We start from the raw sequence: 25,274 nt of genomic DNA on the forward strand, positions 1-25,274 counted from the left end.
CTTGTGGCACAGCAGGGTGGTAGCAAGTGGCACTCATAGACTATCACCAGAAGATTTAAGGAGGCTGTAAATGCCACCTTCAGAGCAGCAGTGCTGACGGTGCTTTTTTGATGAGGTGGAGAGAAATGCAAGTCCTCCAGCAAGTTATTCATCTGTTCGTTCTCTGCTTCCTTCTTCAGTCAGATGAAATTCAAGACTGTGTAGGATCATTTTTGGAGTGTTGACTGTTTCCTCACAAAGTAAATAGCATTTTTCTCCTTAGCTAAAATTGCACAACAGTTTCGTACAGTTGTGCATGCCTTGAGGGTGTCCAGCAGTGACTGGCAGCAACCCCTCTCCCCATACACATTGCTGCATTGCACAATAAGGCAGTCCGACTTTCCCAAGCTTTGGCCGTGTCAGAGACAGGATACCACATTATTCAGAAATGGAAATTCTTACCCTGCTACTTTTCCATAATTGTACACACATTTTGTCAGTGCAAATCTCAAACTTGCCTGTGAATGGGAGCTGTTGAGGGCCAGAGGCAGCCCAAGTTTCTCCAGTCGCTAGGTAAAGTTCTGTTTTTACTGTCAGTGAGAGTGGGCTGGGCTATGTTTGCTAGAAGGAGAGGAGAGGGCATGCTGAGGCATTTTCCCTGCTGTGGCAGAGATGGGGGGGAAGCAAGCCAGGACTGCTAGGAGCCAGCAAAACTGCTGCTCTATCTCTTGGTCACCTGGAAAGCCAAAGCCAGCAGCCAGGCTGTGGATGCTCAGCTACATCCATCTGCAGATAGCTGTATCTGTTACCTGTGCTGGGGCCAGGCTGCTGGGACAGAGCCCTTTCACTGAGGCTGAACTGTCAGTCTTGGTGGGGCACCGAGTGCTGGGTTTCTCTGGCCCTGCCTGTGCAGGATTGGGCAGAGCAGTGGGCTGCCAACCTCTCCAGCAGGCCTCAGGCAGGATGAGTAGTGAGGTCTGGACGTCTGGGGTATTTGGGCAGTCCCTTGTTTCCATAACTAAGTGCTGGAGGAGATGGACGAGCTCTTTACTATTATACCAGCCTGTCTGGGTGTCCCTCTGCTGCATCACGTAGGAGCTTGAGCTCAGCCCTAGAGCCGGACCAAGAGCTGGCAGTGGCTTGTGTTGCACAAGCAGAAGGTCAGGGGGACTGAGCCCATTGTGCCATGCAGGATGGGACAGGCTGTCTGTGGCTGAACCATGGTGCTTCTGGGAGTCCTGCAAGCACAGCCCTGCTGCCTGTGAGGGAAAGATACCAGAGTTATTCTTTTGACCCTCTGAGGGATGTTTTCTCGATGCATAGTGCTGCAGTGACTTGGTTCTTCCCAAAGTCTAGTCTCTGATTTGTACCAGGTCAGGTCTCTACGTTTAGTCTCTATCATCATAAAATATGACAACTGAGGCCTCCTGATGGAAAAATTTGGCTCAAAATGACCAAAACGCTCCCGTGACAGGTTGCAGCGGGTGAGGGGTGGCTTAGATCTCAGTCAGCAGCAGTGGGGCAGAAAGGAAGTGAAAAGCCCTCCTTGGCACGATTTCGAAGCCGACTTTGATTGACTGAGCGGGCTTAAAGTGGGCAAACCCGGGCGGCAAAGCACCTCTGTCCCCTCGGCAGGCGCAGGGCTCGGCTTTCACTCCCAGCTCATTTTTAATTTCTCTTAATGGAAACCCAGGAAATGGGATGCAGACCTTTCTCCTCACGTGAGCGTTACAAACAGCCTCCCTCCTTGTTACGGGCTGCCCAGCCCCGCTCCGCGGGCTCCTCGGGCTGCGGCTGGCCGCGCTGCGGAGCCGCTCCGCTCCCGGGCGAGAGGGGCAGCCCCGCCGCAGCTTTCCGGCCCCTCCCTCCGCCTCCCGGGGTCCCCTCGCCCCTTCCCCAGCGGAGCGGAGCGGAGCAGCACGGTAAGTGAGGCGCGTTGCCGTCCAGGGCGCCCGACGGTGCCGGGCGGAGCGGAGCCGGCTGCAGCCCCTCGGAACGGGGAACGCGATCCAAAAGCCGTTTCCTGGCTACCGGGACAAATATGCAAATATTTCCTTATGCTGTTTCGTTTCTCTCCGTCTCTCTCTTTCTTCTTCTTGTTCTGAAAGAGGCAAATTGTCAAACAACAATAACAAAAAAGTTGCTGTAGATGTTTCGGAGCTGTTGCTTTATGGAAAACAACTCCCTGGGTGGAGGCGAGAGCAGTTTGCGGTTCGGTGGGAGTGTTTGCAAATCAGATGTCACTTGGAGGTAGGGGAAATCTGGCAAAATTACCCTGTGAACGCGGTCTCCAAGTCGTGCAGGCTCGCTCGCCTCATGTGAGCTTAACGAAAACCAACGGGAAGTTTGCAAGGAAGAGGAGAAAATACATGGGATGACTAAGTGCTCGCTGCCGGGTTTTGCTGGTGTTTTTTGATTCCTGAAGCGAGCAGCGCTGGGTGCGAGCACTCACTTGCTGCCTCCTAAGGAGAGCAGAGCGTGGGTCCGTGTCAAAATTTGGGGAGCAGCCTTGAAGCACTGGTGGAGCAATCAAGCCGCAGGCGGTAGTCTTGAAACCTGAGCGAGAGCCAGCCTGCTCGCTGCCCCATGCCCCCCCTCACCTTATCGCTCTCCTGTTGCACGAAGCCTTGTGCTGGAGCCCGCTGTCCGCTGTGAGCGGGGCCGAGGAGGTAGGGCTGGGTGCGTGGTTTGTGCTGCCTGCAGGAAGGTCCCTTGAGCTCGCTGGTGCCGTAGCGGGACCGGCTTCTTCCTCTGGTACCAAAGGAAAAGATGTTATTACAGATGAGTTCTTGTTTTTTCGCGCCCGCGGGTGATGAGCAGAGAGGTGGTGATGGAGGGCGTGTCTGTGCCTCTGGCTTTGTAAAGGATCATCGGCACCTGAATAACACCTCCTTCTCATGGAAGACTTTGCTAAAACAAAGGCATCCTTGCCCTGAGCTGGGTGGGAGGCTCTGGGCACAGGTGATGGATACGACTTTAGTTTTAGCTTGGCTCAGCTGTGATTTAACAGTAGAAGCTATAGATTATGGCAATATAATTAACAGGTATAAAAATATTTGAGAAAGATACAACTTTATAGTAGTAAATCACCTTTGTTATTCGGGTGGGTGAAACTAATTTCAATACAAAAGATTTTTCCTGGAGTGGCAGGATGAGGCCTATGGAGGCCAAAGAAAGCTTACCTACTTCTTAAACTGCTTATTTTCTCAAGGGTTATCAATTGGACCTGTGAAATCGCTTTGAAGACACAGCTCCTCTAGCATCAATAGAGCTGGTGTTGACATAAAAATACCATCCAAAAATCACACCTTTAATTGGCATTTAGTGTGTTGGTGAACTTTTTCCAGCGATGCCTTACCCTTCAACAGCCATATTATTGTAACTGTATCATGTGTTGTGTCTCATGGGCAAAGGCTCTGGGCAGGATTTGTTGAGCTCAATGTGATGACTGGAATTGTAGAATCACAGAGTGGTTTGGGTTGGAAGAGACGTTAAACATCCACTGGTTTGAACTCCCCTTTCACCTTCTCCAGTGAAGACAAGAAGCCAATGGCAAAGGAGCTGAGGCCTTCAGTCTTGGTAATATCTCAGTGATTCCACTCTCGTGGGACTCCTGGTCTGGGATCACTGCAGTAAGCTGCTTTGCAGGCTGCACTGAGATAATGAGTAGGCAAACATTAGCCTCTTAGTGTATTTAAATAGTAGGAAAAATGTTTTTTTCTTTAAATTCAAGTGTTTCCTTGAATATAGAGTTCCTTCATGTTTTTCCTTCCTTCTGACCGTCCACCTCTCCGCTCACTTTAACATCTTTCCAGTTGCATGAGGTGGTTATACATCAAATTATAGTCTTATAGATGTATCTGATCTACATAAAACTGACAGAAGCTGTGTTTATTTGAATTTGTGCACTGAGTAGTAGGTAGCCTTACAAGGGTGATGATGGACATCAAGTCTCATGGTACCTAACAGCACCAGGAATTACATTCCAGTGTCATCTGTATCTTCTGTCCTGGTCACACCTGCAGCACTGGAGAGCAACAGTAACTTGTGTATGTGAGGGCCGGTTGGGTGTGCATAGCTGGGAACCTGTGGACCCACTGGAAAAGACCCATGACTGTGCAGGAGTCTGCACTGGAGTGTTCGTGGGCATGGTTTTATGCTGTATGTGGGCAACACAAAGCCCTCCAGGCACTTCAGTCTGGCTTTTGGCTCTAGTGGCAGATAGCTCTGGAGCAGCAGTGCAAGGAGATGACATCTTCCCACCTGCTGTGGCTATGGTTGGTATTCAACCCTGTTATTATGGTTTGTTTGTTAGTTTTTAAAATATTTTGTTTTACTGGACAGTTCCTCAACAATGGAAAGGGAGGTGCTGGGGCACTTCCACGTGGCCAGAACTGCTCTAGTCCTGGGGATGCCCATTCCTCAAGATCTGCAAAAGCATTAAGTAGCTCCATGCCAAATCCATGCTGTGATCTGCTTTTTCTGTGTTGGAAATACTGCTTTTTGCGCTTTACCTCTGAGGGTTTCTATAGTTCTCATTGTTGTAGTGTTTGGTATCTGCTCACAGTTCTCAAAGCCTACATGGAGGCTCTTGGGTATGGAGAGTAACCTGATTGTCATCCTCATGCCCTTAGATTTTGTATCTTTTGTGAATCAAACTGAGCCTTGCCCTTCACAGCTGCTTTCTTTCTTTTATTCTGGGGCATGACAAATATTTACAATGTTGGTTTCTTTCAAACTGCTGTTTGGGAATTTTCCCATGCTTTGGAGTTTCTTCACCTGGTCTGTGGGAAAAAGCTGCAATTTAACTGCTTCTGGCAAAACCAGAAAAGTTCCTTATGTTATCCAGAGATTCTTGTGGTTGTTGAGACTTCACTGGGCATAAGCTTTCCTACAGCTGCCTTCTGGCTTTTCAGCATCATATCCTGAGGGAACCAGAGTGTGGCTAGCTGGCTCTAGAGTGTTTTGGGATTGCTTGACTCCTTTCTGAGTCAGCAGCCTTGGAGAATGCTCCCATCTTTTCTGGAGGTGGCCATGGTCACAGGTGCCTTAAGCTACCCAGGAAGAAGGCCCTGCTTGCTGGGATCTCTCCTTCCTCTCCTGTCCCAGGGCTGAACTGTACCTAAGAGTTTCTTTCTTAAGTTGTATGCAGATCCCTAGTGGCAGAAAGAACCTTTATTCTTAATTATTCTACTTCTTATCTCTTCTTAGAGGTACCAGCAGCCCATATGTTTAGAATAAGGCTCTGATATAGTTTTATGGTTTCACGTATTCACTTTTGTTTAGCTTTTCCCCTCATTCTCTTGCATTAGAAATTTGGATTTCCTGCCAGCTCATTGGCACAATATTAACCTTTCTTTTTGCTGGACGTGACATGTTGCTTTCAATAACAGAGGCCTGGATTTAATGTCCCAGGGGTCCTTTCCAGTTCTATGTTCACATTGATTAGGAGCTGAAAGAGTTTTATGAGAGGGGCTTTCCAAAGACTGGTTTGTTTTCTCCTGCTTACATTACTGTGGTTTTCCTTTAAGAAATCAAACTCTTGAAACAAACGTATATCCCACTTAAATTTGAAATTGGTCCGTGCGATTGCAGTTCATTCGAGGCTCATTTGTGCTCCTTCCTTTGAACATGCTTAGAGCAAGATCAGACCTTTTGACTTACCTTTCAATTCTTCTTACAAACCTACTGTATTATTCATGAAAATTAAGTTGTGCTAATTACATCTCCCGTTCCGCTTTATGTGAGACATACATTCCTGTCTGACTTGCTTGCTAATGAACATTGTGGACTGAATCCAAACCCAGACAGAAGTTAAAGCACTGTCACAATCCATGCATGCAGCTCACTCTCATGTCCTTGTCCAGATGTGACCTCCAGGCATCCTCCAGCGGCCAGGAGATGTCACTGACTTTTATTGCTGAGTGCACTGCATCCTGTGGCTTTCCTCAGTGTGGTCTCATTTTTATGAATGAAGGCAGGCAATGACTGCCGAGCTGTCCAGACTGGTGCCAGGAGCCTGGTGTTGTGGGGACAGGGTGGAGGCACTGTTGGAGGCAGTCCCTGGTCCCACCATGGGATGGCTGTGTGTGGCTGCGCTGCTGCTGTGGGCTGGGCTGGGCTCAGGGGACGCTGGGGAGAGAAAGCCATGGAGAAGTGTAAGTCACATTCTTCAGCAAAGTGAAGGTTTAGAAATTGTACCTTCTCATTTCAGAGACTTCTTCCCTGCTGACTTTGGTAGTATTTTATTTTCTTGGATCCTCACTTTCTTCAGTTCAGTTCTGGTTTTTACTCTTGATGCAATTCGGTGAACAAGCCTTGGAGACAAGGAGCTCATTTTTTCCTGCATCAGCGAAACTTTTTAGTAACTGCTAACCCCTTACACCTGTACACGTCTGGTGAAAGAAGGGTCTTAGCCTGATTTTGTCTAGACTGGTGATGGAAGGAGAAATGAAAAAACAATTCCTGGGGCATGGATACATGACTTTTTGGAAACAGAAAATATAACCAGCAAAAGTTATATCCCCGAAAGAGCTGGCGGGAGGGATCTTCTGGGTGTTCTTAATCTACCTTGCTGCAAAGTCAGCCAGGTTAGCTCAAACCACCTTTGTTTTGACTTAAATTAGCTGAGTCTGCAGTAGTGCTGTGAATGTTCCCTCTGTCCCTCCTGCCAGACGTGTGGTGGGGGACTACCAGCCAGCTGCTGGTCCTCAGCCAACTCCTGCTGCAGCCACGTCCAGGAGAAGCCGTCTGTGTCCCCTGGCTTCACTTAAATCAGAGCTGAGCCATTTGCCCAGCATCAGTTTAAAACATTTGTCAGGCAGAATTAGCTTAAGATGTGCCCTATACGCTCACATTCATGCTGTCCTTCACCTTCAGCTCAGCATATATCCCCTGGTCCTAGTTCAGGTCTCATTAACAGTCCTTTCTGGGAAATTTCACAGATCACCAGAGCTCTGTGGCAGTCAGCAGGAGTGGGATCGCTCCTTAAGAGTGTCTGCATGGTGCAGATTGTATAGTTTGGTGTTTAATTTGCTGATTTACCCCTGGAAGGACAGGCCTGCTTAGTTACCTGATGATCTGTGAATCATTTAAGATGATACTGGATATGCATGCATAGAGTGATTTAAAGGATGCCTATGAGATTTGAATTGCTGTTCAAATTAAAGGCAATTTGGTGTGTATGTTTCTGTGACAATCCCATTCTAAGCATTTTATAGAAGCAACTTCTAGGAGTTCTGCTCTTCCTTAAGGCTTTGGACTTTGGATTCCAAGTTACTAATATAAAGATGGGAGCCAGTAAAGAAGTTTTGCTAGTATCACAAACACTTGAAATACGAAGGAGACAGAATACATTTAGAACCTGAGATCTTTTCCCAGATGAATGCTGCCTTAAATATATCATTGAAAAGGGGGAAAAAAACAAAAACAAAACAAAACCCTGACAATGACAACAACAAAAAACCCAAATGTTTCTTCCAATGATGATGATTTTTTTTAAGAATTAAAAACAACTGTTTAGAAATGATTAATTATTGTAGCATGTGAGCACGGTAAGGTTTCATCCATTCACAGTAGTATTTCAAATGATTTAAAGTTGTTTGTTCAGGGTTTGCTTTTACTATGTCACTAGATGTCATGGATTTGTTCCAGCTGTCCTCCACACACTCCACCACTGCTCGTGATGGATTTTGCGTGAGAACAGGCTGCCAGATTTTAGTCTTGATACCAAAGCCCAATTTTGTTTCAGTTTTAAAACAATTTTGCTTTGCAGAATAAACTGCTGGCCTTTAATGGAGTTGGTAGAGAAGATGCTGGCTACTCTTCTTGCGCTGAGGCGGGCCTGGTTTCCACATCTGGAAGGGTTTGAAGCCGAGAACAAGTATGGACATTTGAGCGGTGATCTTACCTGTCCCCTCTGAGTACAGCCACATCTCCCCTGGCAGCAGCTGTGCCTGCTCACTGCCTCCCATTGCTGTCACTGCCTCTTGGCAGGAGGCAGCAGCCTTCTATCTACTGGCTGCGTTCTTCCAGTGAACGCTGCCTAATTTGCTTTAGGCAAAATCAAGTGGATTATCTCAAGCCACTAATTAGACTATTGAAGGTAATCCTGCTGGCTTTTGGGCTTGTCTTTTTCTTCCTGAAGTGCGGTGGGGAGGATGGTGAGAGCTGCTCAGTGACCATGTGAGAAGGGAGCTGGGCAGTGCAGGGCTCCGCACCAGCACAGCTGCAGCAGAGGGACAGCGGGCACCATGGGCTCAGCTGAGGCTTCAGGAAGTCATTCATCTACAGAGATATTTCTTCCTCATCTGCCAAAGCTCACCCACTGGTTCCAACAGGTCTACTGAGGCTTTTTTCCGTCTTATTCAATTCTTGTTACTGGAATATTTACATCTGGCAGTATGTCATCTTCTTCCTATTTCCCTTTTTAGTTTCCTAAACTAATCTAACTCAAGCGTGGAGCTCTGTTGAATAATCAATATAATGCACTGATTATCTTGAAAGACTGAGTATGATTAATGTATTAAAATTGGATGACCACTTGGAAAGATATAATCTGATATTGTAGAGAGCAGATTGATTTGGGGGAATAGCATAGATGGGTCCATGTGCTCAGAGGAATTGCAGTGTGCTCTGAAGCATTGCAGCTTGCCTTTAGAGAAAACCAACACTGCACTCTGCTCTCTGACACGCTGTTTGGTTTTTTGGCATGGTTGCTTGCTCTCAGTCAGAAGGATTTGCTCTGTGGAAAGTGTCTGAAATAATCTGTGGGCTTTTGTAGAACACGAGCAAGAATAGCAGGAGTGCACAAAAAGTGATCTCTCTTCCTTTTTATTAAGATTTTTGCATTCTTTTTGAAGTGTCAATTTAGTACACTATGCCCTGGGGTACTGCAAGTGTCTGAGTATTTAGGATGTGTAAAAGGACACGACTCTGCAATAACATCTCCTCAGTCTGGGCAAGCAGGTAACCTTTAGAGCATTGCTTTTATTCTTACATTCAAACAAGGTGAGCTAAGATGCTAGTAATCAAAAAGGATATTTACTGGTAGATTTATGTTTACAAAAAGCTATCCTCATGTAAACAGTAGAAAAAATAAGTTAGCAGTTGATCATGAAGCTGAAGCATACCTCTAGACTAGACAGTATCACAGTGAATTATAATTCCTGGTTTGGCTGCTGTGGTCTAAGGTTGCCTGTCTCTGAGGCTGGAAATGCCTTTTTGTTCCTTGCTTGAGCACTACTGGCGACTGTGATGCCCTAATGTGCAGCTAAGGTTCCAGGTGCTGCTAAGTGGGATACATCTCTGCATTGGAAAAAACCACTCAAACAGGCAACAAATTTTGTGTCAGGCAAGCATGATGTGTTTTAAATAAAGCAGTCTCTGCTGGGTTTAAAATGAAATGTTTCCATTTCTTTTTAAGCCTGCTTTTCTAAAACTCATTTACAGAGACTAAATAACATCTGCCATCAGTGACATCCTTGGGCCCACGCCCTCAGAGCACAAAGCCTGTGACATTTGGGTTGGCCATCAGGACGGGGTGCAGGGTTGGGTGTTCCTGACAAGCACCTGGGTGGGTGGCAGCGTTTGTGTAACAATGCTTACTAACTTTTTCTAGCTGGTTTTCATTGAGATATTTCCTGTTGTGCAAATGAGGTATGTCTTCTTGTTTTTTCAAACAAGTAAAAGCTAATTTAAAATGCTTTTTTTTTTTTTTTTTTCTCCCAAATCGTGTCCTGTTCTTACCCTTTAATGAGCATGGATTTTAAGTTGCAGAGTGGCTGTAGTCCTTCTGACCTGCTTCCCCTCCCCTCCTTACTGACACTGATATTAGAACTATGGGAAAACTTACAGTGCTGGCAAAATGGGTGGAAAATCAAACGTTAAATGTTTTGCTTGAACATTTTGTGGTTTCTCCTGAAATTCTTTGTCTGAAACAAAGGATGTTCTTTGTTCTTATCTGAATGGGGGGGGGGGGAGAGGGGGAGGGAATGGGTTTTATTTGAAAAAAATCTGCAGTGTCATTGTGGATCATTGGGGTTTCTACAGAAATGGCACAAGTTCTCCACAATGTTGTGGTGATTTTGTTTTGTTGTTTGTTTGTTTGTTTTTTTGGTACCTGAAACAGAGAAGGTCATTTACAATCTGTCCAGAAAGTTGCCTGGTGTGATGATGAAAAATTGCTTGTTGGCAGGTTCTTATAAATGCACTCAGAATCAAAATGTTAGTGATTTGGAAAAATCTTGAAATACAGTAATTTCACATGACCCCCTCTTGGAAGCTTCTACGTTTTGCATTCTTTGCTCCAGCACAATTCCCACTGAAGAAATGCTTTAAAAAAAAAAAAAAAAGAAAAGAAAAAAAAATTACGGCTTGTTTTAAAAATGTCTTTCCTTCTGTCTTTACTACTGCATTAAGTTATGTTTACATGTCTTAGTCTTGTCCTGATTTATATGATCAGAACTAAGCTTTCTTGGATTTGTCTGGAGTCTGAAAAGATAGGAGCTGGGCCACCAGATGCCAGTGATACCCTACGGGTTTGCAGGCTGTGGGTGTGCTGTGCTGCTCAGGGCTGTGTTACCCTTTTCCCTGGCCCATACCCTTTCCCTGACCCTGCCCTCCACCTACAGACATGAGGAGCAGTGATGGGCACAAGGACTGGTGTGAGTAGGCGGCTGGAGTTGCAGCTGGAAGGGGATGTCTGCAGTCTGGGGTGCAGGAAGAGTGAAGCCCTGGGAAGCAGCAGGGGCACGGGGTGACCCACACGTGGCACTTAGTGTCTGCACATTGCTCGGAACAGGCGTCTGGGCTCGAAGGCACTCTCTGAGGCAGAAGAAAAATGATGGCCTGGTGATAGTGTGGGTGCAAGGGCCTTCCAGTGATGTGTCTACAGCCTCTTCAGCCAGACATGGCTAATAACACAAGATAGCATCGTGGTAAAGTAGCTGCTAGTTGTCACTTGGAGAGCATCCTTCTGTTATTTCAGAATTACTGAGACACTTAATTGCCTGTTCATTAACTGCCTCAGACAAAAATAAGATTTGATTAATTGTCATTTCAGCAAATTAGAGCCTGTTGTACAGACTAACAGAATGAAGCAGCAAAGAGCTGGCTTTCGGCAGCTAGCTGTGTCCTGCCCTACCTGCACAGCGCTCACCACCCATCACTGATCCTGGGTCCTTGGCCTATATGGGAACTGGAGGGGTCACTGGCATCAGTCCAGACTGTTCATGGGGTGAGGACCATGAACAGAGTGCTGCCCATGGCACAGTGGAGATTACAGTGCTTGGCAGAGGTACATGTGAACACAAATGCAGACAGATGGCAAAGGAGAGTGTGTTGGCCCTAATTCCTAACCTTTGAGATCATTTCCTTTTTGTTGTTGTTGTTGGTTTTTTTTCTGTAAGCAATAGTCATTGCAACTGATTAAGATCAAATTTCCAAGCTGATTGAGATCTTGGATACGTCATTGAAGACTGTGTGTTTTTCTCTAAAAAGTCCAATATAGTATGTTATTTCTAACTTATATACATTCTGATTTTAAATATAACTGATTTTAGATATGTTATTCAACAGGGAAGATGGAATTTGCACCTTTGCTATGGAATAAAGTGGTTTATCTAATAGTCTTGGGTTTGAAGAAAGGAAAGCTGCAGATTCATTATAGGAGCATTGAAAATCCCACACAAGGTATTTGCAGGTGTTAGTCATAAGGCCGAGCATTTAAAAAGCAGATTCCTTGCCTGATATTGTTTGACATTCTTCTAGCCAAAAGTTAAAGTTCCCTGAGAGCTTTTCTTCCTTTGAGCCATCTTTCTGTCTCAAATCCTTCCTCTTCCAAGATCCCCGACTGTTGCTTCCCTTTAATGTTTTCTAAGGGCTCTTTCTCACCTGTTTGAACGCAGCTATAGCTTCTCCCTCCATCTGCCGAGGGTTGGCCAAGAAAGTCAGTAGAAACCTCTCATTTCTTTGGCAAGCCCTTGCCTAGTGAGGCTGGATGCTCTTTCAACCTCCCAGTGTAATCTGATTTAGAAATGTTTGAAACTTTGACAGTGTTGACATTGGGATTACATAGAATTTGCTTTCAAGAAAGTTGGGGATTAGCACAGCCATTGACTGCTTGTGCTTCATTCTTTTCAAGATCTAAACACTGAAGAAAAATCTACACCAGATTGGTGTCTTTGTAAACCACCTGGGTTTTAGGACCTGACAATGTGGTTGGGTATGGACGAGCGGGAGTGATGAGACTCAAAGAGTACTCTACCTCCTCTGAACCACACTACTGTATGTGTTGTCAGTTTCACCACTAGTTTAACTCTTCCCAGTGCAGAATTTGGGAAGAAGAGACGTTTCATCCTTTGCAGTGCAGGTTAGATGGTGATGATGACTGCGAATAGGAAACAAAAGTAGATTAATAAAAATAGAAGAACATTGATGAGAGAATTAGTAGAAGAAAGTTTTGAGGGTGGTTTTATTTTTGTGTGTGTGGTTGTGGTGGAAAGCTTTCCTCTGTTAACAGAAGAAACTGACATGGCTTCTCATTTAGTTCGTGGCCATGCTGGAGTGAAGTGGTTGGGGTCTTGCAGTATGCCCCATTTAATGTCCTCATTGCCAGAGGTCCCAGACCTGAGCTTCGCTGGGGCTGGCTGGACCTCACCGGGCTCTCAGTGCAGCGCTTTGTGTTGGCACTGCGGTGGTGGTCTTGGGCAGGGGGCTGGCTCCTTCAGGTAGGAGCTGTGCCACCACTGCGCACTGCACCCTGGGGAAAGGGGGCCGTGGTTCTCGGCAGCCGGGCAAGTCCCTGTCCCAGGGTCTGGTGTTTGGAATCGAGCTGCTTATCAGCCCCATCTGGGTGGAGGAGGCAGCCCTGGTGTGCTCCGGCCATACCTGGGTCAGGCGGTCACACGGCTTTGAAATGCGAAGCAGCTTCCTTAGCATTGCAGGGGGTAAAACGTTGAATTGACCATATCATAGGCACATGGTACTTCCCTGCTCAGATTACACTACAAAATCTGGGCAGTTCCTAAGATAGAGCTGGAAAAGGGGATTTGGGAGTGTGAGCAGCACTTGGAGCAGAGCACAGCTGACATGGCTGGGAACAAAAGGTGATAGGAAAACTCTCTGCATCTACAGTGCTGCACATCCACAGGTCAGCAGAAATTTTTCCTAACTGGATATTTGTTGCAGATTTGTTGGGAGAAGCATGAGATAACTTTGTCTGGGTGCTGGCTTTACTTTATGCCTTATGTTCTGCTAGTTGCAAAGATTGTGTCTGGCTGTTTACTCTCTGATTTCATACTTTGTTTTCCAGATTTACTTTCTGTCTGCTCATGAGTCTCTAAAACTCTTGATTAATACCTTCTGTTTAACTGAGTTTAAAGACTTAAGTAGGTAGAGGCGGGTTTGCTTTGTTAGTTAAGGCTGCTAAAGCTGTGCCTACTCTGCTCAGGGACAAAGCTTTTTACAGTACGTTTTTCTGCAAAATTCTCCATAAGCACCACATGTGTGTTAGTGCTGTTAGTCACATCTTCACAGGCTTTCCTTGCCTCTCCTCAGAAGGGAGCTTCTTACAAAAACAGTTATTTTTAATGTTGCTTCTGGCCTTTTGACTGTGAATTCAGAGAGCATTTTACCTCACATACTGAAGCGAAAGTTCGGTTTGTTTTTGTTAATGTAAGTCAAGAAGTAGCAGTGATTCGGTGTGACAGGCTGAATGTGAGCCATATGAGCTGAGCTGCACAAGCATAAAGGATGATTGTGCTGCAAAATATCTCCAAGTAATTCAAATTTTTGACACACTTACCACTACTCAAGTTGCATTTCCCCCTTCCCACCACTTCTGCCCTTCCCCCGCCGTCAGAGATCTGATGGGATAGAAATATATATGCATTGTCTCTGGAAATGGTGAGGCTTGGGTTAAAAGTGCTTTCTTTCTGTGAATTTGATTATAGCACAGTGAGAGCTTCACAAAGGGATGGCAATAATTCTATACGCTTACTTACATAGTCTTAACTAATGACTCTGCAGGCGAACAGCTCAAGCTTTAGCTGCTAACTTTTACCACTTAGAGTGTGTAAGGGTCACTGATTTCTCCGTTTCGCTAACAAGTTTTGAAACACACTGATAGATCGTAGCTTTGTAGTTTAAAAAGGGCAACTTGTGCCTTGAGCTGGGGGAGCACAGCTGGCACACAGCTCCTGGCGTGAGACGAGGGTTGCATGCTCAGGAGGATGCCGTGTCCCCAGGAACCCGCAGCACTGGGCAGAGTGCCACTGAGCCCCTCTTGGGCAGAGGACCTCGTAGGGCCATTTTTTTCCAATTAGACACTACTGATTTCTTTTGCGTGTTTTATTTTCTTGGTTATTGACTTCTATTTAATCTGCCATTTCTCTGTATGGATGGCAAAATGATGCATATGCATAACAGAATTTTATGTCCAACCCTTCTATTGATTAAAATTCTGCATCTCTTAGCATTTGGATGTAGATAGGAATAAGAAGTAATGGTTCATTTCTGAGTGGTGTTTCTTACAAATAAGTGAAAAGATGTATGTATGTGCTTGTAAGTGTTTCATATTAGTGGAACACCTATAAAATAAGACATAGTTTACAAACCCTTACACTCAAGGATTGAATTCTGTTCTCTTGGGGAGTTCATCTTGCACATGGAACAGACATATTCCAGGGTAAATGAGAACAGAATGTGGATTTTCAGTGAAGTTGTTCTAACCCATTGGACCAGCACAAACCCCCTGGAGTCATTAGAAAGGACCCTGCTGACCCTGATGAAAGTGGAGATAAAGTCAAGAATTAAGGTGGTCTAGGCTGTGACATGCTTTTGCTGCTTGATGTTGTGTGCAATATTTTTACAGAACCAAACACAAAGCAATACATTGGATATTATTTTTAAGGCAAAATCCCAGATAAATAAATATCTGTCATCACGTCCTAAATGATTCCTTGCTTCACTTTAACAATGAGCTATCCATTATATAGTCTTAATTTATGGAATGTTAAACAGTTTCTGGCATTTCTGTGCCCCTGCAGGAAGAACAGATGGTACACTGAATGAGTTTTGCTATGGGATAAAATGTTTCAGGTCTTCAACGGATTGTATCCATCTGTAAGAAAGAAATAACATTTGTGTAAAATAAACAGGGTACAGTCAAACATCTTGAAATTCTCTGATGAATGAAAAAAAAGTGCGTGTAATCTAAAGTGGTAGTATGCACTGGGAGGTAACATGGAAAACTACTGCTTAATGTTAGTTTAAAGGTGAACATTTTCTTCACTTAAATATCCCAACTGGGAAATCATATATATGAGGATTGGAAGGCAGTGGTAAGAATGGAACATGGGCAATATATACTGACAGTAGTCTCTTTATAAAAAGAACATTACGCTTGCAATCAGACAGATTGGCTATGTCTTCTCATCTTGTCTCCATGCAATAAAGTTCTGTCTTATTTGATTTATAGAACTTTGGCTGCTCTCTGAGAATACTGTTGAAGTGATGAAAAAATGGAATCCTTTCAGTCTTTATCATATTGGTGTATAATGTAGCTATCCCAGTAGAACTGAGTAGAACATCTCCATTGTGATTCACATCCTGCACCTCCCGCAAAAGTGTGTCCTAAAGCCAAACAGTGGAATGCTAACACTGCAAGAAGTTTCATTTGCTATTCTCCTAAGTGACCAGAATCTGTTAGGATGATGAACCGCCATCATTTTTTCAGAGCTTGAGTGCAATTCTACCAGCTAGCATTTGGGGGAATTATTGCTTTCTCTTTGTTGGCCTACATACTTCTGCTGTTCAGGTTTGGTGAGAATTTCTCCTTCTAACAATTATGTAAAATTTGGTCATATTCTTTGTAAAGTTTTCCTTTACAGATTGAAAAATCATATGCTGTTCAGCTTTATCTACCTGAACATGAGGGAATTAATCACCAAATGCCCCCATAAGGCGCGTAAAGACAAGCTCACATTTGGGGGGGATCAATACCATTCTAAAATGGATAATCAGTAATATTAATTGCTCTCTAAAGTTCTAATCGTGTCTCTACAGACTAGAAGAAGCTAGTGAAGTAACTTCTATAAAACTGAAGTTAAACTAAAGCATTGATCTGCAGAGACTTTAGATTCATGGACCCATCTGGTCTTTGTGCTTTTTGTACCTAAGACGGTATCATCAACTTGTGTTTAAAAATGATTCTGCCAAAGTTGTAGCACTCTTACAACGATTGGCTATCAGATAAAAATCCTCCCTCTCCCAGCCTCCCCAGGCAGTCAGATGGTTGTGAACGTCTGACTGGGCTGCCAAAGCATTTAAAATCGTTGTGGGGAGCGGCGGGGTCGTGCCGCAGGAAGGCTCTCTGCAGGTGCCTTTTCTGCCGGATGGCTGCACGTTACCGCAGGCTCAGAGCCGGCGTTCGTGGAACACGAGCAGAGGAATTTGAGGGAAGGCTGAACAGCTGGAATACCTCTCCTCGCACTGTGAAGAATCCTAATCACTTGGGTTAACTTTTTTTTTTTTTTTTTTTTCTTTTAACCAAGTGTCCTGTGATTTTGGGAGACTTTATTTTGTCTTGTATATACTAGTGACTTTTCTATCTTAATTCTTCTTGCCAGTCTTGTTCTGGCCTGTGCATAATGAGCATGGAGAAGGGAGTGATTATCTTCTCATTCTTCTTCTCTTGTGTTAATAGTTTCTTTCCCCATACATAAATCATGTTAGAGTTGCAGTCTTTCTTCAGTTGGAAAATAAAATACTTTCCTCCCATCACAGGAGAGACACTGACCAAAGTACGTGTACGTATCTTAATGTACCAAGAACAACAATGGCAACAAAAATGTTATCAAAGGAAAAGAAATATTCCTGTTATTTAAATCATATGCACATCTACCAAGTAATATATGAAAAAAATAATCAGTTTGCATTTTGTGTTAGTGAGAGTTAGCTGAACGCACGTGATTTAATGCAAAAATAGAACTCTAAGCAGTAGATTGCTCTGGATTCTCTCTCCATCTTAAGAGGAATACCTGGATGCTGTCTGACATGAGAACCAAATCAAGATGGGTATATGCTACTTCTTATTTTATGTAGAAGTATTTGATTTTCTTGCATAAATATTATAGTGAGTCTGCTTGGTTTTTTCAGTGATAAGACCTGTTTTCTTGTGGGTGGCAGTCGAAGCCCAATCTCCTTGTTGTTACATATCTTTTAAAATATCTCATGTTCCTCACTGGAACAAAACCAGGCTTTGCAGTGTCAGCATTTCTGGATTGCCAAAATTTTTAGTTTTGAATACCCTACCCTTAGTTGCAAGTTACAATGGGCTTACTTGTATTTGTTGATGATAAATATTCAGGTCTATGGGTTGCTTACTTGCACACCAAACTATACTAACTTCCTGTGGTAATGGAAAATGTAATTCATAACTTACAAAGTAAACAACACTTGTTCTTCTAATGTCGTTCTGGTCTGTAGGATAAATAATGTACAGAACCACAAATCATTGTGAACACAAGAACTGAATATGTGTATCCAGGGGCAGAAATTGACTAAACGTGTTTAGATGCGGAACAAATTATCTGTGATGACTGAGTATGTCTGCATGAAATTCTGTACAGTTTGCTGAAAAAACACTGCTCATCTCTCCAGGAAAGTATCCTCACATGTGAGGGGAGTACAAGAAATATGTGTATTTATTTGTGTATGTGTTTACATGTTGACACCTTTTAGGCTGAAATAATACTTGATATTCTACTTACACGAGTTTCAAAGTACCTTGCTTTTATTTTATGGCAGCCCCTGAAAAGCTTTAACTCTTTGTCAGGTTGGTTGTAAGCGAGTTTTAATGAGGCTATTTCATCCAGAACACTTCTCTAGATCTTAATCTTCAGTGAATGAGGCAGTATTACTGGCCTTGATACCTACCAGAGGATTAGGCTCAGGGCATTGCCCACCCAAGTCCCCTCTGGCAGGGTGCTGGTTTGCTGTGTCTGTAGAAAGTAGACATCTACATCCATCAACATCCAGTTTGTTTCCCATCACTGTGTGCTGCAGAAGATATCATAAGAGGTCTCGAGCATTGTATGTGAGTTGGGTGCCTGGGCCCCAAACCTGCTTGTCGTGTCACCTCGAGGATTTGTTGCCCTCTGAGAAGCAAAACTTCCCCTCCCTCTTGCTCAGCCCATGTATCTGTGGTTTACTTTCCAAAACCAGGAGTCACACAGCAGTCTTCAAGTTCTCTTACGCAACTCTTCACGGTCTTAGAGGATCAGCAAAGAATAAACACAGGGTTGAAGATGGGTGATATTGTGAGAGTAATTTCTGTTAATTATGCATGGCTTTATTGTTGTCTCTGAATGAGGGACTCCAAGATGATAGAACAGAGTGAGCATCTTTTCACATCCTGATATCCAACAAAACAAATTAATTCCATTATCTTCTATGGAAAGTTTGCACAGGAACAGTTTGATGGATTACATCTGTGGCTGCTGACTGATTAGCAGCATGATAGATGTAGGCTTCATTTACAGGGATTTGCTTTCATTCATGAGGAAAAATTGAAGGTTTCTTTCAAGCACATTTTTTGCATTAAAACTTTGAAAAGTACTCAACAAATGGTAGACTTTGATTTCCGTTTGCTTAATGCCTGTGGTAATTAACATTTCTGTGAGAACATTTTAACCAAATGTTCTAGTTTTTCCTACATTACAATGATTTTTTTTTTTCTCTAGCAAAAGAATGTAATTGGTGCATATATAATAACTGATTTGGGATTTATTTTGTCACCATATGATAGGAAACTGTTGCTGAAGGATTGATTGTTGTTTCTTTTTCTGGACTTCATTAATTTTATGATAGGCAATATGGCTCGTGGTACATGCATTCACCACAGATGTGCTCTGTCTGCAGTCCATCGTCTCATATGTGGGTGGAGAGATGGTATGTTTGTGAGTGCTGAAATAAACCCCATTTATCTTTGTCATACCAAAGGATATGTGCAATGTGCTGTGTCGTGGAGCTTGTGGTTCATCCTGGGCTCGCTCCTGGTAAGCCTTAGACATAGAAGTGATGGTGAGGACAATTGTTTTTTCTCGTGTTGTTTATTCTTGTCCCTTCTCTGTTCAGAATAGAGTGCAGCAAACTCTCAGGATCAACGTCAGGAGCAGAACTAGCAAATCTGGGGTGATTCCAGCTGTAAGAATGTGCTCGGGGCTGTTCCAGGGTTGTGAAGATGTGGGAAATGAAGAATTCTGGGAAAATTTACTGTAATCTCAATGACTCGAGACAAAGACATTTCCTTGAAATGTAAGGTGAAGAGGACAGCAGTCTTCAAGAGTAATGCCTCCAAAACCTGACAAAGATCTCGAACTGTGTGCTTTCAATGAGTAAATTTGAGCTAGCTTTTCATCCACTCCCTATCCCAGTTTTTCTCCCACAGCATTTATCCGGAGTAAGAGGGCAGATATTGCCCTCTCTGTATGGAACAAAGCCAGTGATGGCCTCCTGTGCTGTCCTTAAGCGTTATTAATTTAAGAGCTGGAGCACAGGCAGAACAGTGGGTGTGCAGAAGTTCACCTTGTGTGCTGTGAGGCTCAGCTAGGTGCGTTTTGCAGCTGGGAGAGCAGGAGTATTTTCTCAGCTGTGGAGCAGAATGTAGCTAATGAAAGGAGTTGGTTTGTTGCTACAGTTGTTACTGAAAGCCTGTTTGCTCCTTTGAGGGACAGATTTGGATCCCGTTGAGTCACAAAGGGAAAAGGTTTGATTTCAGGCCCTTCTGGGGGACTGCAGTACAATGTAAAAAATCATTGTGCATTTTGTCTGGAAGATGTCATGCATGGCCTTCTCCTAGAAAAATCCTGATTGCAGACAGCAACTGTGTGTGTTACGGACCAAAAGATGTATGTTGACAGAACTCTGTATAGAAGATGTGGAGAAACTGTGAACCCCAAATAGTAGGAGACTGTGAAATGTTCACTCTACAATCAGGGTTATTTTCAACTCAGCAGATAGGGTTTCACTATTAATCATGTCAATGACAAGGCCAAAACACATACCGACGCTACGCTACAGACACTACAAAATTATAGTATTAACATTTTGTTTTGACATTCATTTGAAATTAATTTGCAGATGAAGTAAACCCCTCTGTGTTACTCTGGAGAGCTTCAAACCAGATTCTTCAGTTCTGAAGATAAAGTTCAGGCTGGTGAGAGGTCCTGCCTTACAGATAGAGTGCAGAAAATATTGTTGCCATTCCCTTCACTCTTCCCTCAATGAAAACAGTTGTTAATTATTTCCAAATTGGTACATGTGGAAAAAACACTGCTGTTGGTTAAATAGTAGGTTTTCTTTTGACTAATTTATGTTTTAGGGTGGGGAAACATTTTGGCTGTTCCAGATAAAAGGTCTGTACTCTCACTGCAAAGGCTTGTGACGTTCAAAGTGCTGGCTGGGCTCCCACAGAGCAGAAGACTGGATTAAGGAAACAAACCCAAAGTTTGAATCTGTCTCTTAAAGAAAGTTCTAAGTTGCATCACATGCTGCTGTTGGATATGGTGAGAGGGGATGGAGATGTGTGTGAAAACAAGGTGCTCAGATTTTGCATGTTACTGCTATTGAGATTGCAGTTGGGTTTTCCCAGGATATGGAAAGGGCTGCCCAGGGAGGTGGTAGAGGCACCATCCCCACAGGTGTTAAAAAAAAATGTGTAGATGTGGCACTGAGTGACAGGGGCATGGTGGAGATGGGTTGGCAGTTGGACTTGATGATCTTGGTGGTCCATTTCCAGCCATAATGTATCAATGATTCTTTAGTAATAATGAGCAGCAGCCCTGAAAATGTGTGAGTGCTGGGAAGCAGAGAGAAGAGGGCTAGATTAACCTGGAGAAGGTCAGGGAAATGAAGAAGTGTATCTCAGGACCTGAAAGGATTATTTTTGAGGAGCCAGGTTATGAGACCAAACACAGGCACAAGTTCTGCTTTGGTTACTTATGGCTTCCACCAAAATGTCCTCCATAATGGGGAGTACTGTGAAAACTAGGGACTTTTTCTCATGAATGGAAACTGAGGAGTGTCACTTGTTAGGTAAATGTTAAAAATTTCTTTCCTCCTTTCATCAAAGCAGCTACAAAGTAGTTACAATGCTAACTTGAACCTGGAGCACTGAGGCAGTGCTGGTAATGCTCCAGTGGCAGAGCTGTGTCTCCATGTGTGGCTGCTCCTGGTGCTGGGGAACCCAGGGACACACTCTGCCTGAGCGCTGCCAGAAGAGCTCTCCCTGTGCTAATTAGTTCATAACTTATGAGCTTTGACACGTTTTTGTTGGCTGTGCCTTGGGAAATGTTTTTGAATGGCTGTTGTTGGCTTTGCTTTAATCTGTTCCCAGACTTTTTTGGCTGCTATGGAAATAGATGGATTATTTAATTGTGTTCTGGGGGTTCATATACAGTCACCTGAGACCTGGTGATGTTATAATAATTAAAAAAAAAAAAAAGTATATTGATATTAAACACGTTTATTTTCACTAAAAATAAATACTTAGGCTCCTTTTGCTGCAGAGCTGCATGGCCCTGGTCTGGCTGCAAGTGCATGCTGAGCCTCCTGTGCACAGACATGGCATTTACATTGTCCTGAAGGAAACCAAATCTTCACTGGTCTGACAGAGACTCGATCTCTCGTGCTTTAGGAAGCCCTGCAGCCCCACAGTGGAGAAATAGGTTTAAAAAACATGGTGGATAGGGCTGGCTTAAGAGCCTGCGTGTCTCTGCCTGTCTGGCCGCTCCAGGACCCATGATCCTCTCCTCCATGTGGCGCAGGCTCTCTGCAGCCATAGCAGCACACTCCATGTGTTTTGGCTGCTCCAGCCCCCCGTCCACACACAGCCCCTTTGCTGAGCAATCCATTGCCAGTGTGTCAGAGCTGGGACGAGGACCAGCTCCTCCACGTGTGCTGGGCGGGATGCTGTTGCCGTTCCCCTCCTTTCCCCCATGTGAGTCGTTTCTCTATCACTTCATGCAGCTGCCATCCTCCCACTGAGTCACTTTGGATCTACTGCAGTGGCGACTCCCAATGACATAGAATTTTGCTGTTCAGTGAGCCAAATACCTGCCCTGTTGTTTTGGGCTGGGCTGGAGCAAGGGGGAGCATTGAAGCGCTACACCCAAGACATGACTCTCCCTTCCACAGCTTTGTCCCGTCATTCACTTGGAACAAGGGCTGCCTTTAGTCTCCAGTTCTTCAAAAATGGATTTGAAAGCTACACATTCTGGAGGAATATGTCCCAGAGCTGCCTGGTCACTATTCCTAACGCTTGGCTGCTTCAGCTGAAATACCTTGGGCGATACTTTTCCATTACTCTGGCGTGTTGGGTTCCTGTTTGGATTTGAGCACGGGCAACGTCCTGGAGAGCATCAGGAGCATCTCTGCAGGGCGCCTGTGCTGGGCAGGGAGGTCTTGTCGGAACCGCTCTCAGGAATCCACGTGAGTTATGATTTTGTGCTGCTCACTCCCTGTTTGTCCCACACTTGAGTTCTCTGTTGAACTAAGTAACGATCCTCTGGGCTCCCAAATGTCCATTTTTTAAGCTTTTCCATGAAAAGGAGGTTTACAGTAACTTATTTCTTATTGAAAATAAAGCTAAGGAAAACCACCTGCAAAAGCTATGACTCTTGAAAACTGTCTGATTTTTGCCAAGAACTGGAGCCTTGACAACTCTGAAGTGACTAAGTATCTTGTGCTTTACTTTCAATAAGAAAAGGGCAGCTCCTTCAAATTGAATTTTCACTGAGGTTTATCATACTTGTCTTTTCACCCAGCCCAGCTGCCCCAAATGAGGAGGTTGGCTCCAGCTCATCTCAGGTTTCATTAATTAGGCAGAAGGGAATGGCTCTGCACACTGTATGTTGCATAAGAGCAGTAAAGGAAATCTTTGCTTTTCATTCATCCATGTGGTGAATAGCACTGTAGTTACCTCTGCTAGCAAGATGGGCTGGGAGCAGCCAGCAGCAATCACTTCCAGTGCCTGGTGAGATCACAAGTTTCCGGATTGAAAGGGTGTGAAAGGAAGGTTTAATCCATGGGCTGGCAGAGCCCAGCCAGGAGTTACTGGGCTTAGCATTTTTCTGTTTTTCATAAAAGAAAAACCTCTCACAAATTTCCATTTTTCTCCTGCATTTTAAAGGGATTGTTTTAAAATTGATACTTCCTTCCATCCCCTCCCTTCTTCCACTCATAGTCTAAGCTATGACTGCAGCCATTTAAGAGCTGCTGGCAGCTGCAGCAGAGCAGCGAGGTCTGGCTGGGGAGAGGTGCTAAATACACAAGAAAATGCCTTGTTGTATGTACGATATGGGTGTGCATTTGTGCTTCAGCCTCTACTGTACCTATTGCAATGCTCTTACCAATGTGATAGACAAGATTCAGCATCAGACAATGGGGTTCTTTGGTCACGGCTTTGTGCAACTTGAGCCAAATTGTACTGGGTAGCACCAGGAGACCAGGAGAATCCTTGATAGCATTGCTGTCTTGATTTGTGCACAGGTGATGAGTGCCACTGCATTCCCTTCTTGCTATCTAACCATATTAGCACACATGTGGGCTTCCTTCTTTATATGATGAGACCTGGCTGTATAGATGGACAGACAAACAGAGCAGCTCACTCACAGCTCTTCCCTGCAGGGTCTGTGCTCCCTGGCACAGCGCAGGACAGGTCGTTCAGTTGTCTGCCACTTTCTGCCCTCATTTGGTTGCATCTCCATGCTCAAAAGGAGAAAATACATAGCAGAACATTACAGCTGGTTTTACTATTCCAGCAAAGAGCCATTTAGTGAGGAACACAGAGGTAGGATAGAGAGAACAATAATTCCGCGTACACTGTTTGCATAGCTCTATGACTGGCTAAGTCACAGATGCTTCTTCAAAGCTGGACATCAGTGGGATCTCATGCAGGTGTTCTCTGCAGTGGGCTGGATTTATTCTTCTCATTGCTTTTTGTTTATAAACTTCTGTCTTTTTTTTTTTTTTTTTTTTTTTTCCCCATGAACGTTTGAAAGAATGCTCTTGATCCTGCAGTATCTCTTTCACACATGCACACCTTCTGCAATTGGCCTGCTGTCTCAGGAACAACCTTCACAAGGAAAGATCGTGTTCCTGTGAAGGCTTTGAAGCAAAGCACCTCTTGTCACCTCTGCTTACCTCCAATAAGCCTTATGGTTTAGCACTGAACTGAAACCATCTGGAAAAAAATCTCCCAGTAAAGTACTCCTCATAATTTAAAGATGTTGCACATTTGAAATGTCTGGATGTTGTGTGGAACACATTGGTTTCATCAATGTTTTCAAGTAATACCAAACAGTTTTAATCAAGCTAACATTCTTCATTTTGACTTTATGTTATGACTTTGATTCAAGAAAATCACTTTCTGAGTATATTGTTTTGCAGAAATCTCAGCACTTGTAACTTTCTGTCCCCAGATTGAATAAAAGTACTAGTTGCAGTTCTGATGTTAGCCTTTGAGGTCATGGTGCACAGGTATTGGTTTCATCTGCAGCGTGAGGCATTCTCATTTCCTTTTCCATGAAGACATGTGCTTGTCCTTCATGTTCATCTGAAATCTCACTTCTTTAAAGCTGCTATGAAGTGTATTGCTTTGCCTTTCCTAGGTATCGTGTGGAAAGAAGCTGAGGAATCATTGTATGATACTACAATTTCACAGCTCTAGCTTTTGATGCTGTTAGCTAGTAATTAGCTGCTGTCCCCAGAGCCCCTTCCAGCAGCAAGGATCACGAGGCTGTCCCACATCTGCTGTGTGGGTTGGGCAGGGCTCTCTAGCTCAGGTGGGAGCATTTTCTCAGTGGTGCTCAACAGCTGTGTCTGCCTGCTTCACTCCAATTTTTCTTCTCTGTGCCTGACATTGAGGCTGTTTCTATGATATGCAAGTTTATGGGTTCACGGAGGGGAGCCATGGGTGTGGGGAACAGATGGAGAAAGTACAGGGAAAATGCAGTGCTTTAAAGGAATAAAAAGAGATGCTTTTGTTGGAGTCAGAAACAAGAAGTCTCTGATGAAAGAAAATGAGCTTGAGGATAAGGAAAATTGTGATGTTATCAACAGAAAAAGGCTTTGTAAGGATTTGGACCTTATCAGTTTGAGGTTGGTAGCTTGAAAACTGAATATTCAGGGTATCAAACAAGAAAGGATACAGGGTATCTCAGGAACTGAGCAAGGCATTGAGCAGCAAGTATGGAAGGTAGGGAGCAGAGATGGTGCTCGTCATGGCCCTGAGC

The 25,274-nt window shown here is 44.1% G+C and overlaps 1 protein-coding gene across 3 annotated transcripts in view; it reads left to right on the forward strand.

Moving 5' to 3' along the window:
* Window positions 1-1,729: 1,729 nt before the first annotated feature.
* Window positions 1,730-25,274, forward strand: part of FBLN2 (fibulin 2) — a 97,012-nt gene continuing 73,467 nt past the window's right edge. The window contains exon 1 of one of the 3 annotated variants that reach the window (XM_085235724.1): window positions 1,730-1,901. The gene's annotated coding sequence lies outside the window, so the exon portion shown is untranslated. Of the gene's footprint in view, window positions 1,902-12,971; window positions 13,130-22,160; window positions 22,471-25,274 lie in introns of those variants that run through there. The other 2 variants (XM_010718454.4, XM_010718455.4) reach the window with 2 other exon arrangements.

This window comes from Meleagris gallopavo, chromosome 14 (assembly GCF_905368555.1).
Source record: "Meleagris gallopavo chromosome 14, MGAL_WU_HG_1.1, whole genome shotgun sequence".
NCBI classification, from domain to species: domain Eukaryota; kingdom Metazoa; phylum Chordata; class Aves; order Galliformes; family Phasianidae; genus Meleagris; species Meleagris gallopavo.